We start from the raw sequence: 18,081 nt of genomic DNA on the forward strand, positions 1-18,081 counted from the left end.
GCCTTGGGTGGAATCCCAAAACAACTAGTGCATCCTTTGAATACCATTGGCACTGACTAATTCACCAGCAGTCAATCGCAAAAGGCAGCTCTACTTAGAACAGCTTACATCTTGCGACCATTCCTTTAACACTATCAAACACCCACAATTGCCTAACCCAGGTCTTTGGGAAGGACTCAATAGGTGGATAAAAATGCCAAATCCAGTCTGAACATCTGGCTGACCCGTGCAAAAAGCCCATAATAATAATAAACAACTGGAACACCACTTGAACACCACCGGCATTGACAAATTCACCACCAGTCAATTGCAAAAGGCAGCTCTACTTAGAACAGTTTACATCCTGCAATGATTCCTTTAACACTATCAAACACCCACAACTGCCTATCCCAGGTCCTTGGGAAAGACTCAGTAAGTGGGTATAAAAATGCCAAATCCAGTCTATAGGTGGATTAAAATGCCGGTCTGAACATCTGGTTGACCATCATAGTGCAACTTGTACTTGCTTTGCATTGGTATGGTTTGTTGGTATAAGGTAGGACCCACTTCATCTGTGGATGGGTCACCCACTTCAAATAAAGTTCCAATTTCTGCCAGATAGTAAAATTACCGAATGAAAGCAAATATGCATGTCCCAGGATAATGTTGGAGGAACCATTCTGGGTCAGTAGCTGTTGTCAGTTAACAGGAGTGCTGGTTCCCCGCTTACTTAGGAGGTGAGGGCTTGGGAGCACAAGGAAACAACAGCCAACAAGTTAATGCCAACCGTCAACAGCCAAACCAACCAATTAGAAGCTACACCCATCCAGGCGTCCCATAAATGCGATACATAGAATAGTCCAAAGCACGCATTTTGGTGAGAAAAAAGTTTCCTAAGGATGGGCTCCAACACAAGTCCAAAAACCAGGAAGATTAAACCTCTGTTCCCGGTGACCGACCCAGATTGGATTCTGTGGTAAAATCAGGGGTGAGCTGCTGGGGGTTCGCAGGGGTTCAGGAGAACCTCTAGCTAAGATTCTGTGCAGTTCGGAGAACCTCCAAATCCCCCCTGCCCATCCCTCCCCTCCCAGGAGTCCCCACGCAGCTTGTTTTGGATGCAGGTAAGTGCAGGGTGTGTACGGAGGATTGGGAAGGGTGAAAAATGGCCCTATAGGACGTCCGGGAAGTTCCAGCCTCCAGAGGGCCTCCAGAGCCTGGGGAGGCCATTTTTGCCCTCCCGGAAGCTTGAGGAAAACGTCCAGAGCCCAGAGCATTTTTTCCCTCCCCTCCCCCGTGGTGCAAGAGGCCAATTAGGCCACGTCCACATGGCCACGCCCACCCAGCAACTGGGCAGAGAGCTCCTTGCTAAAACTTTTGAAGGCCACCCCTCAACCCCTGAGGTTGAGGTTATTCTATTGGTCCTCACTCCTTTTGATACAAGAGCGTTTGCTTTCTAGGATTGTGCCACAATTCAGATTGTGGAAAGGTGGAGAGGTTGTGCAGGCGCGCGCATAGCACCTGGAAGCATTTCCTTAAAGGGAAAGTGTCTTTTTCCATGGGTCAATGCAAGACAAGGAAAAAGAAGTCACTTCTTCAGCCAAATTGTCCTACTTGAGAGCCCCCAGGGACCTGTTGCCTTTTGGCATCTGGACAGCTGCATCGCTCTTTCCAAGAACGAGATTCTTCCGTGATTGAAGGACGACACTCATTTAATTCTTGCGATCTGCCAAGGTTCATTGAATTTATTATCTTGTCTGTCTGTCTATTCACCCATCCCGTCCATATCTTAGAGAAGGGCCGATGGAAATAAAAAGGCGGCTTTTTTCTTTCTCTCTCTTTGACAATAATAAAAGCCGAACTGCTTCTTTGGGCCTCTGGGGGCGGGGGGGGGGATGAAATGACTTCTGGAAAGTTCTAATAGTTGCTCTCTTTCTCCTTAGCTACACAGCCCACTCCCCTTTCATTGTTGACCCCAAGGAAACAAGGGAGATCCCTTATGAACCGGCTCAGGTTGCTATGGTGACAGTTCAGAAAGGATTCAAGCATCAGTTTTGAGGGGATGTACAAGAGAAGGCCAGGAATAAACCCCCTCCACCCTTGTCAGGATTTCAGGACAGCTGTAACAACATTTGAGAATCCAAGCAACTATCTGGAAAGAAAAGGGGGGGGAAAACATACTAGCATTATTGTTCCCTTCTAAATGCTAGCAGATGCACATATGTGAAACATGCAAGCATGCATAGAAGTGGGTGCAAACTCTTGATTCGAGTTCTTTGATATACAGGAGGGCAGGAAATATTAAATTTCCTGTTGTGCTTCGTTTTCTAAAATTGGTATTCAAGCAACAAAAGAAAAAGAAAGAAAGGGTTAGGGCAGTGGTGGGATTCAAATCATTTAACAAGCGGTTCTCTGCCCTAATGACCAGCTGGGTAGGCGTGGCTCAGTGGTCATGTGACCGGGTGGGCGTGGCCAACTCAACGTCACTCACGGCGATGGGCGCTTCGCCTTAGCTGTTACAATGTAGTAATAAGGGTTAACCAGAGAGGCACTTTCTGTAAGCAGGGCAATAAAGATGAGGCTAGAAACAACACCAGAATGTTTCCTTCCTGACTTCCTTACAGGATTAGCCCTGTAAAGTGGGAAAAAAAACAAAATGAAATTTCTTCCAACAACCGGTTCTCCAAACTGCTTGGAAAGTTAACAACTGGTTCGCACGAATAGGTGCGAACTGGCTGAATCCCACTAGGTTAGGATGAATTAAGTCTGGGGAAAGAGCAAAACAAATTAGCAGCGCAAACCTCTAAAGTTAATTTTCATGTATGCGCTCTGGCTTGTATTAATTTATTCATTCCTTTAATATCTATCACCTATCCTCTAGGAGTTTAAGGTGGCAGACACCGCATTCCTTTCTCCAACTTTTCTGCACAACCAGCTTGCATCCAGGGCAAGGTGCGTGTGCACGCAGTGCACGCCAAAAGGAGGCATGGGGTAGGTAGAACAGCGCACAGGTGTGTGTGTGTGTGTGTGATCGGCTGTGGCACGCGATCTTTTTTTTTTACTTTTAAAAGCATTTTTTTACAACCTATTCGGCCAAATAGGTTGTAAAAAAATGCTTTTAAAAGTTTTTAAAAAGGCTCTGATGATCGCACGGCTCAGCTAGGATCATCAGAGCCTTTTTTTTACCTTTTAAAAGCATTTTTCACAACCTATTCGGCTGAATAGATTGTAAAAAAAAATGCCTTTAAAAGGTAAAAAAAAAAGCTCTGACGATCCCAGCTGAGCTGCACAATCGTCAGAGCCTTTTTTTTTTTTTTACTTTTAAAAGCATTTTTTTAAAGAAGCAGCAAGCAGGAAAGCGGGCAACCGGGTTTTGGGTGGGCATGGTTGGGGGGGCAGGGATTTTTGCTACTGATTCTCCGAACCACTCGCTGCCATTGCTACCGGATCAGTCGATCCGGTCTGAACTGAGGGCATTTCACCCCTGATTCAGGGGTATCTGCAAGGGGTGTACAAGGAGGTGTATTGTGATCAAATCCCTGTTCCTTTTGTAAATCATGCAATATTGATGGAGGTATGTCCATCGTCCTTCATGCAATGTGAGAGGGATCTTGGAGTCCTAGTAGATAATCACTTAAATATAGGTGGTCCTTGACTTATGGCCACAATGGAGCTGCAAATTTCAAATGGAAAGGAAATGCGCAATTATTGTTCTGCTGTTCTTTCACATGTGGGTTTGTGGGTTTCACTGGACACATCTGCCAGCTGTTTGCTTGCTTTTGTTTCGCGCTTTTGTTTTTTCATATTGCTTGGATTCTGAAATGTCTCTTTCATTGGCATGGCATTATTTTTGTTTTCCTTCTGGGAGTTCCACAATGGCTATAGATTTATTTATCACCCTGCAATTACACCAAGCAAATCTCTAGACTTTATTTTTAGTTAGTATGTTTCTTTCCTTGTAGGGAAAGTGAAGTGTAAGCGGAAACATCACAGCCTTGTCACAGACAATATTCTCCCACATTGCTCCGGCTAACCCTTGACTCGCGGTCTCATTCTCAGACAGGCAGCGCAATCAGTGAATGGGGAAGTCTAGTTTGAAAGAGAAGAAAGACGGAAAACAAACGTTTTAAGCCTTAATCCACTTGTTTTCAAAAAAAAATTCCCCAACCAATGGTAGCGGCCTTTAAACGCGAACCAAACTTCCAGCTCCAGACCCTCTGAGGACTTAGAACTGTGATGGTGAACCTATGGCCCGAGTGCCACAGGTGGCAGGCACTGGCCTCTCTGCGGGCACGCCAGCCATGCCCCAGTCCAGCTCCACCGTGCATGCCCGCGCACCTCCTGCTGGCCAGCTGGTCTTCGTGTCCCTGCCGTGTATGCACAGGGGCGGGGCTCATGCACGGGGAGTGCTCACATTGCATTTTGGGGATTGGGGCACATGCACATGCATTCGTGCACGCATGCTTTGGGCACTCGGCACCAAAAAGGTTAACCATTACTGACTTGGAACCATTAATTAGTGGATTAGTTGTGAATGCTCCAACACTGGAAGTTTTTAAGAAGATGTTGGATAACCATTTGTCTGAAGTGGTGTAGGGTTTCCTGCCTAGGCAGGGGGTTGGACTAGAAGACCTCCAAGGTCCCTTCCAAGTGTTGTGCCTCGGCCGCCCGCCTCTCTGCAGCCGGGCCCCTCTCATCTCCTGTTATCTCAGCCAGAGACGGATAATGAAGACGAACGGACTGGCATGCCTCCAGCCCCCAGTCCTGGCACCATGCCCGGACAGACCGAGCAAGACGAAGGACCTGGCATGCCTCCGGCCCCCGATCCTGGTACCATGCCCAGACAAACCGAGCAAATAAACCCCTCCTCCACAGCATGTGAACATGAAGAACCTGAAGCCAGTCACGAGCTGGAATTGCCGGCAGGTGATTGTGAATTGTGGAGGGTGGATGGATCCACGCTTCCGGAGAATGGGGAGGTGACGTCAGCAGAAGGAAGGGAGGGGCAGGCCTAGATAAGTGCTGAGTCATGGAGCCACACCCCATGGCCTATATAAAGGATCTGCTTTCTGGCATTCTTTGAGTCAGGCAAAGTCTAATTTGGATTGCTGAAGTCACATCTTGGACTCCTGCCTGCCCTGAGAACTCTGACAGAACTTTGGCAAAGCTGCAGAGGCTCTATGGCCACGCTTGATATAGACTTCCCCGACCCGGCCGTCAGAGGAGTGGGACACGACACCAACTCTGTTATTCTGTTCTGTTGTTCTGTTCTGTTCTATTCATTATCTTCACCAAACCGTTGCCACATTCTATAGCTTTCACCCAGCCTTCCTAAAATGTTTGCCCTAGTTCGTTCCACCTATTCCATCAAATTTCTTTTAAGGGTGGAAAGAGTTTTAAAATGTTTTTTTTTTCCTCCAAGTGTCCCAAAGGTGCTTTTTTTTTCCAAAAGGCAACTAGACTTTTTTTAAAAAATGAAGCTTCTTGGATGTAATTTTCAAAAGGAAAAAAAAAAACCAAACAAGAAAGTTCAGTTATCTTTTGGGAAAACTAGCTGTGGGACAACTATGACGTGGATGATTGAGAATCTCCATAGATTTTTCTCAAAGAGGTAAAGAACGTAGTAGACAACAGAGAATTAAAACCCTACGTTTGCAAGCTTTGAGACTTGCTCCGGGTCATAACAGTTAATGGGATAGGAAGGTAAAATTAGTAAACCCCTAAATGGAAAACAGTGTTCTTTATTGTTCCAGTGGTGAAATCCATTTTTTTTTACTACCGGTTCGGTGGGCGTGGCTTGGTGGACATGGTGTGGCTTGGTGGGCGTGACAGGGGAAGGATACTGCAAAATCTCCATTCCCTCCTCACTCCAGGGGAAGGATATTGCAAAATCCTCATTCCCTCTCCACTCCTGGGAGAAGGATATTGCAAAATCTGCTATTCCCACCCCACTCTGGGGCCAGCCAGAGGTGGTATTTGCCGGTTCTCCAAACTACTCAAAATTTCTGCTACTGGTTCTCCAAACTACTCAAAATTTCCGCTACCGGTTCTCTGAACTGCTCAAAATTTCTGCTACCCGTTCTCCAAACTCCTCAAAATTCTCCAGAACCTGTCAGAACCTGTCAGAACCTGCTGGATTTCACCCCTGGTCTGTTCTAATATTTATCTCTTCACTGTTCTGCATTTTGGCTTGGCACTAAGAGCAGATGTAGCCCTTATTATTAGCCCTTATTATTCGTGTATACTGCACAAATCAAGAAGAGGGCCGTGATAATATTTACAGATCCCTCACATCCTGGACATAAAATGTTTCAACTCCTACCATCAAAACGACGCTACAGAGCATTGCATACCAGAACAACTAGACACAAGAACAGTTTTTTCCCAAAGGCCATCACTCTGCTAAACAAATAATTCCCTCAACACTGCCGAACTATTTACTAAATCTACACTACTATTAAACTTCTCATCCTTTTCATCACCCATCTCCTTCCACTTATGACTGTAACTTTTTGTTGCTATCATTAAGGGTTAAATTGCAACCTATGACCATCATTTGTGTTGTAAATGTTGTACCTTTGATGAAGGTATTTTTTTTCTTTCCTTTTATGTACACTGAGAGCATATGCACCAAAACAAATTCCTTGTGTGTCCAATCACACTTGGCCAATAAAATTCTATTCTATTCTATTCTATTCTATTCTATTCTATTCTATTCTATTCTATTCTATTCTACTCTACTCTACTCTACTCTACTCTACTCTATTCCATTCTATTCTATTCTTATCCATGGAAGCGGTATACACCTGTAGCCTTTGATCCATGATCCATTGGCTGAGAAAAAATTGAAAGATCAAGTATAAGGCGTTTTTAGTTCTTCGTTCATCATCAGATACGATAGGAATCCAACCGCCAACCAGACAGATCTTTCTGAGCTGACTAAGGGGAAAACTTTGATTTCCAGTTTGCCGCCGTGTGTACAGCTTCACTAAAAACCCATTAGATTCTTTTATTCTCCTCAATCTCTAAAGCCTCATTGGTTTGCAGCCTCTGCAGCCCCAGAGGCCTTTGTCAAAGATAATTTAAAATTCCTGTAAAAGCAGCTCCCGTGTTCTGCCTTTTGAATGTGGAAATAACCAGCACCTAGCAGATCTCCACAGAGGAAAGAAAAGGTGTCAGAACTTGGCTAGCAAATAAATGTTACGCCGCGAAACTCCTCGGGAGAAATGCAACTCTTCTTTTGTTAAAGGCCCTACCTGGGTAACTTGAAGGGGAGAATTGGTGACAGACACATTAAAACACCATTAGACTGTGAAATGGAACATAGTGTGAAAATAGATTTAACCTTCACAGCCTATTGATCTCTACCCTGTGCAGTGCCTAACTTCTTGGACAACTGTTTTATAATAGGGGTTTTACTCATTTTCCCATTGCTGTTCCGACTACCTCAGAGGAGTATGTCGGTTCTAAAAGATCCTGACAGCTAAAGCCAGAGACAAGGAGGGGCGGGGAGCAGGGAGAAGAAGAAGCAAGAGCGATAACCTGGGTTTGTGTGCGTTCTCCCTTCCAGTGGGGAAGCTGAAACCTTGTCCAAAGCAAACGAACAGCTGAGATGGAATTGATGGAGGGCCAAACATCCAGGCATTTCTACTCTGTTTGCTTCATTCCTTACAAAGCAAACATTTGGCCTCAGGATGATTTTCCTACACCTATTCCAGCTAAACCAAGGTAAGAACAAATCCAGAGTTCAACTGAATTTCCCATTAAACTGATTTCCCATTCAAATCACTGGGACCTAAATTAGTTGCGTCCAGTTTTTAAGAGGGCTGTGAAAATATTTACAGACCCCTCGCATCCTGGACATAAACTGTTTCAACTCCTACCCTCAAAAAGATGCTACAGAGCACTGCATACCAGAACAACTAGACACAAGAAGTTTTTTCCCGAATGCCATTACTCTGCTAAACAAATAATTCCCTCAACACTGTCAAACTATTTACTAAGTCTGCACTACTATTAATCTTCTCATCGTTCCCATCACCCATCTCCTTTCATTTATGACTGTAACTTTGTTGCTTGCATCCTTATGATTTATATTGATATTGTTTCCTGATTGCTTATTTGTATCCTATGACTATCATTAAGTGTTGTAAGTGTTGTACTTTGATGAAGGTATCTTTTCTTTTATGTACACTGAGAGCATCTGCACCAAAGACAAATTCCTTGTGTGTCCAATCACACTTGGCCAATAAAAAATTATATCCTATTCTATTCTATTTTATGAGTCAAGTCGAAACCATCTGGAATGTGGAACTATAATTCTCAGAATGTGGACATGGTGACTAGGAATTAAAGGAACAGTGATCCAAAACATGGCTGGAGAATACTAAGTTAATTTAGGCTAAGGTGTATCGTATAGATGAGTAACTTAGCGGTGGTGTCTCTCAACCTTTCAGCTTGAAGATGTAGAATAAGAGATTTGGGAAGGACCTTTGAGGTCTTCTAGCTCAACTCACTGCTCAAGTAGGAGACTCTATACAATTTCAAATGACTGTCCAATCTCTTCTTTAAAAACTCCAATGTTGGAGCACTTACAACTTCTGGAGGCAACTGTTCCACTGGTTAATTGTTCTCACTGTCATGAAATTATTCCTTATGTCTAGGTTGGTTCTTTCTTTGATTAGTTTCCATCCATCGCTGCTTCTTCTGCCTTCGGGTACTTTGAAGAATAAGTTGACCCCCCTCTTCTTTGTGCCAGCCCCTTAGATATTAGAACACTGCTGTTCTTCCTTTTCATTAAAGTAGACATACCCAATTCCTGCAACTGTTCTTCATGTGTTTTAGCTTTCAAGTCTCCTAATTATCTTTGTTGCTCTTCTCTGCATTCTTGCTAGAGTCTCAACATGTGTGGACTTCTACTCCCAGAATGCTGGCTAGGGAATTCTGGGAGTCAAAAGTCCACACACCTTCTTGCTGCCAAGGTTGAGAAACATTGCAACGAAATGAGAGAAGCTATTGATTTTTATCCTGCCTTTTTGAAGATGTAAAATAAGGGGCAGACCTATCGAGTGTACCTTATCAGGGATATAGAAGAAAACGATGGTGATCAGAACTGTATACAGTATTCTAGATTGGAGGAGAAAAGATTTGAACATGCTATATTTAAACAGAATTTATAACAACAGAGTTGGAAGGGACTTCGGAGGTCTTCTAATCCAACCCCCTGCTCAAGCTGGAGACCCTATACCTATCATGGCGAACTTATGGCATGCGTGCCCAGAGCAGCACATGAAGCCATGTCACCTGGCATGCGTGGTGTCACCCGTTCCTCTTCCTGGTTTCTGGTGCATATGCACACATGACAATCAGCTGTCCTTTATGCATGTGGCAGTGCTGGAAACCAGAAGAGCTGGTCTTCTCTTTTCTAATGAGATCCTGCTTTCTCGCGATTTTAAATCACGCGGCATAGCTGATTGTTGGAAATACCTATTCAGAGCTTTTATCATTACCGGTTCACCAGTGCAAACCGGTAGCATTTCACCACTGGTTAGGAGGTTCCTGTGGCAAACTAACCTTACAATCGAAATTCAATACATGAAGGGAACAGAGCCCTTCCTATTGAAATACTCCCTTTAAAATTTCATCCACATTCGAAAGTCTTCCCCTTTCAAAGTCGTTTCTCAATCCGCTTTTCTTGAATGGAATGGAAGAGGAAACAAAAGGGGGGAACCTACAAGGAGGATGTTTCTGCTTCACCCACAGATCCTATTTAGCTCCAATGGTTGATTAGAGCCAAACCCACTTGCGATCAGGATTAACGCCGGTGAACAGAGGAAATGGAATAGAAAGGAGGATGTGTGAAGATTAGCTTGGGGAACCCGGATTTCTCACATTGTCACTTCCAAGAGACCAAAATGAGAGCTCACTATTCTCGCATGCCATTTGATCCCTGTCTTTCCTCAACACCATTTCGCCCTGCAAGAATATGCCCATTATCCAGGATTTCATTGTCCACACAAAAAAAAAAAATAGCCACCGACAATTAAAGAGAGGTGCTTTTTTCCCCTTTAGAAATAGATAAACAATTAAAAATGTATTGGAAATGGAACGAGGGGGAGGAGAGAGAGAGAGGGAGACAGAGACAGAGAGAGAGAGACAGAGAAATAATTCCTAATTAATTCTGGTGCCCTGCTCAACCTCAGTCTATTTGTAATCCTACAGGGAACATCTTTATTGATCTGGGGGACAGTGCTGCGGATTTTTGCTGCTTATCTCAGCATAAAAATAGGCACTCATGATGAGCAGTGATTTAATTACATGACAATCACTGTTAACAATGCATGGCGAATACCCAAACATATGCAGAATAAGATTGGCAATGATAAATGCGAGACGGTGGTGTTGACTTTCAGTAAAGTCATCCATTGCCAGGAAAGGAAGAAGGTGGAAATTCTACCTTTCTTAGGCTGCCTTTTGCTGTGTGGCGGGCTTTCCTTTCCTTAGGATCAGCTTTTGGGCCTCTGAGAAAGGTCATGAAACAGGAGGAATAGATGGATTGATAGATTGTGAGCTTAGGTAGGGGAGTAAGAAAGAGCTGCTCATCTAGGGAGATTCACCATCATCATCCAGGTCATGGTTGTTCTAAAGGTGCTTTTCTAAAAGGCAACTAGATTTTCTTGGGATTTTTTTCCCCTTGAAAATGTTTTGCTTCTCATCCGGGAAGCTTCTTCAGTTCCTCTGAAGAACTGAAGAAGCTTCTTGGATGAGAAGCAAAATGTTTGCCCAAGATTTCATTTTTGTTTCTTTTTACCGGTGCTCATGAATGTAAGAGAGAATGCTTCAAAATTTCAAAACCCTGTGCACAAAATAGCAGATCTGTCTACTCCCTCCTAAAGATTACCAAAGAGTCAAAGGAAGCTCCACTTAAATGGATCTACTGTATGTGTAATTAAAATGACACAACTCAACCACACAGGAAAATGAGTTCAATCCTTTGAGGGGGGAGGGAGCAATAAAGGTAGTGCTTTCCAGGAAGATTGAGGCTGCCCTGCGTGGTGGGTGGGTATTAGGCAGAGGTGGGTTTTAGCAAGCTCTGACCAGTTCTGGAGAACTGGTACTGGAAATTTTGAGTAGTTCAGAGAACCGGTAAATACCACCTCTGACTGGCCCTGTCCCCATCTATTCTTTGCCTCCCGAGTCCCAGCTGATTGGAAGGAAATGGGGATTTTGCAGTAATGTTCCCCTGGAGTGGGGAAGGAACGGAGATTTTACAGTATCCTTTCCATGCCACGCCCACCAAGCCACGCCCACCAAGCCATGCCCACAAAACCAGTAGTAAAAAATTTTGAGTCCCACCACTGGTATCAGGGGTGAAATGCTACCAGTTTAGACCAGTTCACGTGAACCAGTAGTAAAAAAAACAAAACAAAAAAAACTATCGGTTCGGGTGAACCGGTATTTCTGACGATTAGCTGTGCCACACAATTTATATTTGCTTGAAAGCAGGAAATCCTGCTTTTTAGTGAATCTAAATCGCGTGGCACAGCTGTTCCCATCCTCACTATTCTACTTACCAGAAAAGGCTTCTTAATACTCCTTTTTCAGCACTGCGCAATAGTGCCTGTGGTGCACATGCGGGTGAAGCGCGTGTTTGGCAAGCACCAAGCATGCGCGTACAAAGTAAACCGATAGCGAAGCGAACCAGTAGCAGACTTCAGAGCATTTCACCCCTGGTGGGTATCATATGAGCAAATCAAAATGGCTTATTGTAGCTGTTGCCATCCTGTCCACAAAGTATTATTAACCTGAAAATAAATCAAATCAGAGAGTGGAGACCTGGCTAAGTGGGAAAGAATGACCAGAAAGGAAAGGAAAGTCTAATATGAAAAAACAGATCCAAGGCTAAGAGAAGACTACAGTGAAAGAATGAGTTCCAAGTCAAAATCTCTTAGTTCAACCGGGAAAAGATCTGGTTTTTCCTTCTTCCCAGGATGAGCACTGGTGAAGATTCAGGAGAGAGGTATCAGGCCTGGAAGCCATCTTTTGCACTGGGCCCTCAGACCTGCCATATTTACTACTGTGGGAAACTGGGAGGGGGAACTGTATGGAGCCAGAGTGATATGTAGTCATAATAACATTCCTTTCTCAGAGAGTCAAGGATATCTTGCCCTGTACCTAGAAGGCTGGAACTGGGAGGCATCTCCAATTGGGACGGTGCTTGGATTGGACCTTGCAATAGACTTGTGGGTGCTGGGCAGGGACTTGGACTTTCCTTTGGGTGGGGAAAACCTGGAAGCTTTCAGATTCGGGTTTCCCCAGATGTGCCAATATGACATCTGTAATAAAATGTAGCTTTGAGGAAACCCAAGTCTTGGAGTTTTCTTTCGTTGGGGGTGTTACTTGGAACCCTGACAAGAGGTCTTGCCCAACCTCACCTTCTACCATTCCTCACTTTTGAGCACTGAAGAGGAGTCTCTTCTTTCCAGGAAAATAAATTCTTTCATGATTGCACACCAGTGATTCTTTGCCTGCTTGTCACTACTAATACAGCTTTAAATTGATTTTCAAGGCACAACACACAAAACTCCACTTTTAAAACAAATGCCTTCCCAGTCACACAAGAACATTGCTCCTCTAAATTCACCTTTAAAGCACCAGATAGCTGCATGCTCCTAATGGAGGCATGACCTAATCATTCTGTCCTTATTCAAAATTAAGGGATTGTAAACTGGACTACATATAAAGTTCGTCTCACAGAACTGTGTGAATTGCTACCCTTTTCCCTGCTGCAAAGTTGGACTATGTATGTATGTATCGGGGTGAAATCTATTTACCTTCCTTACCGGCTTGGAAATCCACACGCCGCACGCACAGACTTCCTGCGTGTGCGCAAAACCTTCTGCGCGTGTGCCGAAGGTAAAAAACATATTACTTCTTGGTTAAAACCAGGACGTAATGACACCCGGGGGGGGGGATGTTGGCAGTGGTTCGGCAATCGCTACCGGATTGCGAGATACAGTCAGAACTGGGAGCATTTCACCCCTGATATGTATGTATGTATGCAGTGATGGGATTCAAATAATGTAACAACCGGTTCTCTGACCAGCTGGGTAGGCGTAGCTCGGTGGTCATGTGACCGTGTGGGCGTGGCCAACTCAATATCTTTCACATTGATGGGCGCTTCGCCTTAGCTGTTACAATGTAATAAGGGTTAACCAGAGAGGCAGTTTCTGTAAGCAGGACAATAAAGATGAGGCTAGAAACAACACCAGAATGTTTCCTTCCTGCCTTCTGTACAGGATTAGCCCTGTAAAGTGGAAAAAAAATGAAATAAGATTTCTTCCAACAATCGGTTCTCTGAACTGCTTAGAAAATTAACCGGTTCTCCAGAATAGGTGTGAACTGGCTGAATCCTACCACTGTACACATGCATGTATGTATTTATGTAAGGATGTATGTATGTATGTGTATGTCCTCAACTTACAATCACAACTGAGGCCAAAATTTCCATTGCTAAGGAAGAGAGTTGTTAAGTTTCACCCTATTTTGCGACCTATTTCTTGACCTTTCTTGTTAAGTGAATCCCTGCGACTGATCAGTTAGTTAACATGATTAGTTAAGTGAAACTGACTTCCCCTTGACTTTGCTAGTCAGAAGGTCACAAAAAGTGATCACATCACACGCCGGGACACGCAATCGGCATAATGGCAACATGCCAGTTGCCAAGCCTCCGAAGTTGGTCACATGACCAGAGATGCTGCAACGGGTAGTGTGAAAAATGATGATGTCATTTTTTTCAGTGCTGATGTAACTTCGAGCGGTGACTAAACAAATGGTTGTAAGTTGTGGACATGACAGAAACTATTGGAACCTTATAATTTTTTTCATCAGTTTTCACTGGTACCTTCTAATTTCTTGGGCTACAACCCCTTACGCCTCCCACCGACCCGTACGCTCACACAGAGAGGGTCTTCTTAAGGTGCCGTCCGCCAAGCAATGTCGGCTGGCGGCCCCCAGGGGAAGGGCCTTCTCTGTTGGAGCACCTACCCTCTGGAACGAACTTCCCCCTGGTTTGCGTCAATTACCTGACCTTCGGACCTTTCGCCGTGAATTGAAAACGTACTTGTTCATCCAAGCGGAACTGGCTTAATTTTTAAATTTTTTAAATTTTTTAAATTTTTTGAATTTTAATAATTTTAATTGGGGTATTTTATTTATGGGTCAAATATGACGGTTTTAATTTTTGGCCATTTATAGAATAGGTTATTTTAACTGTGGTTTTAATTTGTATATTGTACTGTTTTAATTTGGCTGTACACCACCCTGAGTCCTTCGGGAGAAGGGCGGTATAAAAATCTAAATAATAAATAAATAAATAATAAAATAAAAATAATAACCAGCCATGGTAGAACAAAGACAGCATCAATCTAAGCACCCCTTGAGTGCACATTGATGTCCAGATGTGTGTCAATAGAACAGATAAAATGGCAACATTTGGAAATCTTGTCACATCTTTGAAAAGATTGCCTTCAGAAGCTATAATTCATAATTACTTCTTCCAAAGATTAGGTTTCTTCTTCTTCTGGAGTATAATGGTATATCAAGAATAAAAGGTATCCCTAATGACACTTACTTAAAAAAAAACAACCCATCAGATAATACTTACTCTTCCATTGGCTTATTGTACATATTGCAACCAGTTGTAAGTGGTTCTTTCTTGTAAGGCCGAAGTTGAGCAAGGTGGCTCCCCAAAACCACTGTTTCTCTCACCAGGACTGGGCCCATTCACTGGAGAAGAACAGGAAAAGGTTCCCCTCGCGCATATGTGCTAGTCGTTCCCGACTCTAGGAGGTGGTGCTCATCTCTGTTTCAAAGCCGAAGAGCCAGTGCTGTCCGAAGACGTCTCCGTGGTCATGTGGCCGGCATGACTCAACACTAAAGGTGCACGGAACGCTGTTACCTTCCCACCAAAGGCAGTCCCTATTTTTCAACTTGCATTTTTTACATGCTTTCGAACTGCTAGGTTGGCAGAAGCTGGGACAAGTAACAGGAGCTCACCCTGTTGCACGGCAGCACTAGGGATTCGAACTGCTGAACTACTGACCTTTTGATCGACAAGTTCAGTGTCTTAGCCACTGAGCCACCTCATCCCTGGAGAAGACCAAGGTACGAGCAAAATCCAGGTTTTGCCCACCATATTTCCCCAAAAGGTATCACAACACACACTGCCTGGATAAGTTGATTTGCCCAACACTTCCCTTTCCTATTTGGAGAAGACCCTGGTAAATAACAGAACATTTCTCAGTGGAGAATATTATAATATAATATAATATAACAACAGAGTTGGAAGGGACCTTGGAGGCTTTCTAGTCCAACCCCCTGCCCAGGCAGGAAACCCTACACCATCTCAGTCAGATGGTTATCCAACATTTTCTTAAAAATTTCCAGTGTTGGAGCATTCACAACTTCTGCAGGCAAGTCGTTCCACTTATTAGAATAGAATAGAATAGAATTTTATTGGCCAAGTGTGATTGGACACACAAGGAATTTGTCTTGGTGCATATGCTCTCAGTGTACATAAAAGAAAAGATACGTTCATCAAGGTACATTGTTCTAACTGTCAGGAAATTATCCTTAGTTCTAAGTTGCCTCTTTCCTTGATTAGTTTCCACCCATTGCTTCTTGTTCTACCCTCAGGTGCTTTGGAGAAGAGCCCAACTCCCTCTTCTTTGTGGCAACCCCTGAGATATTGGAACACTGCTATCATGTCTCCCCTAGTCCTTCTTTTCATTAAACTAGACATACCGAGTTCCTGCAACTGTTCTTCATATGTTTTAGCCTCCAGTCCCCTAATCATCTTTGTTGCTCTTCTCTGCACTCTTTCTAGAGTCTATTAAGGAGGAATGGCTCCACATCTCCAAGGAAAAAATGGGGGACACAGGCAATGTCAAGTGAATCTCCTCCTAGTGGTTCAGATGGCATCTCCCATGACCTCCTTCTGGGAGGTGTCTAAATTGGGACTCTTCCAGAGGACTTTCAAGTTAAACTCTGCTGCCATTGAGACAAATTAGCACTTCACCTGTCATTATTTATATATTTGCTAATCATTAGATGGGGGGGAGGGGCTTCTTGCTGCCCACTTCCTTCTCTGCAAAAACATCCCCCTGTAGATTTGATTTACACCGTAATCAAGGTTGAGGAAAGCAATCAGAATCTAGTCATATCAACCAGCCTTGGAGGAAGAAATGAACTGAAATGAAGAGATTCTTCCTGTGTAGGTGTAGATGATTTGACAAGTGTTTATAATTATCAGCATAGGGATATTTTGCTATTATTGTGTTAAATTTGTGGGTGGTAAGGTCAATTGTTTATCTGGTTCTATCTTTAGTTGTGTTTATGTAGTTGCCAGTTCCATTTATCTCATCTATCCATCATCTATCCATCCATCCATCTATCTGTCTGTCTATCTATCTATCTATCTATCTATCTATCATTGCTCTCTCTCATCTATCTATCTATCTATCTATCTTTCTATCTATCTATCTATCTATCTATCGCTCTCTCTCATCTATCTATCTATCTATGTATCATCGCTCTCTCTCATCTATCTATCTATCTATCTTTCTATCTATCTATCTATCTATCTATCTATCTATCTATCTATCTATCGCTCTCTCTCATCTATCTATCTATCTATCTATGTATCATCGCTCTCTCTCATCTATCTATCTATCTATCTATCTATCTATCTATCTATCTATCTATCTATCTATCTATCATCGCTCTCTCTCATCTATCTATCTATCTATCTATCTATCTATCTATCTATCTATCTATCATCGCTCTCTCTCATCTATCTATCTATCTATCTATCTATCTATCTATCTATCTATCTATGTATCATCGCTCTCTCTCATCTATCTATCATCGCTCTCTCTCATCTATCTATGTATCATCGCTCTCTCTCATCTATCTATCTATCTATCTATCTATCTATCTATCTATCTATCTATCTATGTATCATCGCTCTCTCTCATCTATCTATCTATCTATCTATCTATCTATCTATCTATCTATCTATCCATCATCTATCCATCCATCCATCCATCCATCCATCCATCCTTCTATCTATCTATCTATCTATCTATCTATCTATCTATCTATCTATCTATCTATCTATCTATCTATCTATCTATCTATCTATATCTCATCTATCTATCCTCTAAATATCTTTACATAAATTATCCAGGCCTTCAAATATCATCTACTCCAATCTGATCTTTATTGCATATCAAAACATATTAAAATATGTTTTGATAAAATTAAAATCACCCTCAGCCTGTCAATCCAAAAACTTGCTTGAAGGTCAACCGGTATCTGATAAAGCACAAGTTGACCTAAAGGTAAATGGATTTTTCTCAGTTCTGTTTTCATGGCCTTTTGAAAATGATCTCACCTAGTAAGATTCGTGTGCTACCTTCTTTCAGGATACTGTTTAGTGCCAGTGGATCTATTCTCAGTAATGTGTTTCAGATTTGTTGCCTTCACAGTCATGAACCTTCATCGTTTCAGCTATAAAGGTAATCTCTCAAAGCAGAGATTGCATGATATGTGGACCTCCAGCAACTTGGCAAACATGGACAATAGTAAGAGATGTTGACTGCAGAATCCGTAAGCTGAAAGCCTAACAATGTGCACTTACCAGATCAGGAAAAAGTAAAAGTCTCTCTGGGTTATCTCATTCCAAATCATCTAAATGATCTTCACATTACTCTTAATGGGTTGAGGTCCTTCAACCGTTCCACACTTTCGCTAAAGGACACTTTCTGTGATGAGCCAAGGGCTACCACATGCCACTTTTTCCCAAAAGAAACCGGTGGTCCTGAACAGGACCACTGAGAAGAATGAGAAAGCAACTGGCTTCTAAATCTTTCCCCAGGATCTCACTAAGGATCGCTATTTCTCTATTCCCATTTGTAGCATAGTATTCAACTGATTCAGTATCAGGAATGATGGGATAGATATGGAACCCAATGATTCCCGACAGAGATTTCCAAAGAATGATTGCTCCTTCATCAGCCAAGGGCCCTTTAGAAGCTCACATCA

This window comes from Ahaetulla prasina, chromosome 13 (genome assembly GCF_028640845.1).
Source record: "Ahaetulla prasina isolate Xishuangbanna chromosome 13, ASM2864084v1, whole genome shotgun sequence".
NCBI classification, from domain to species: Eukaryota; Metazoa; Chordata; class Lepidosauria; order Squamata; family Colubridae; genus Ahaetulla; species Ahaetulla prasina.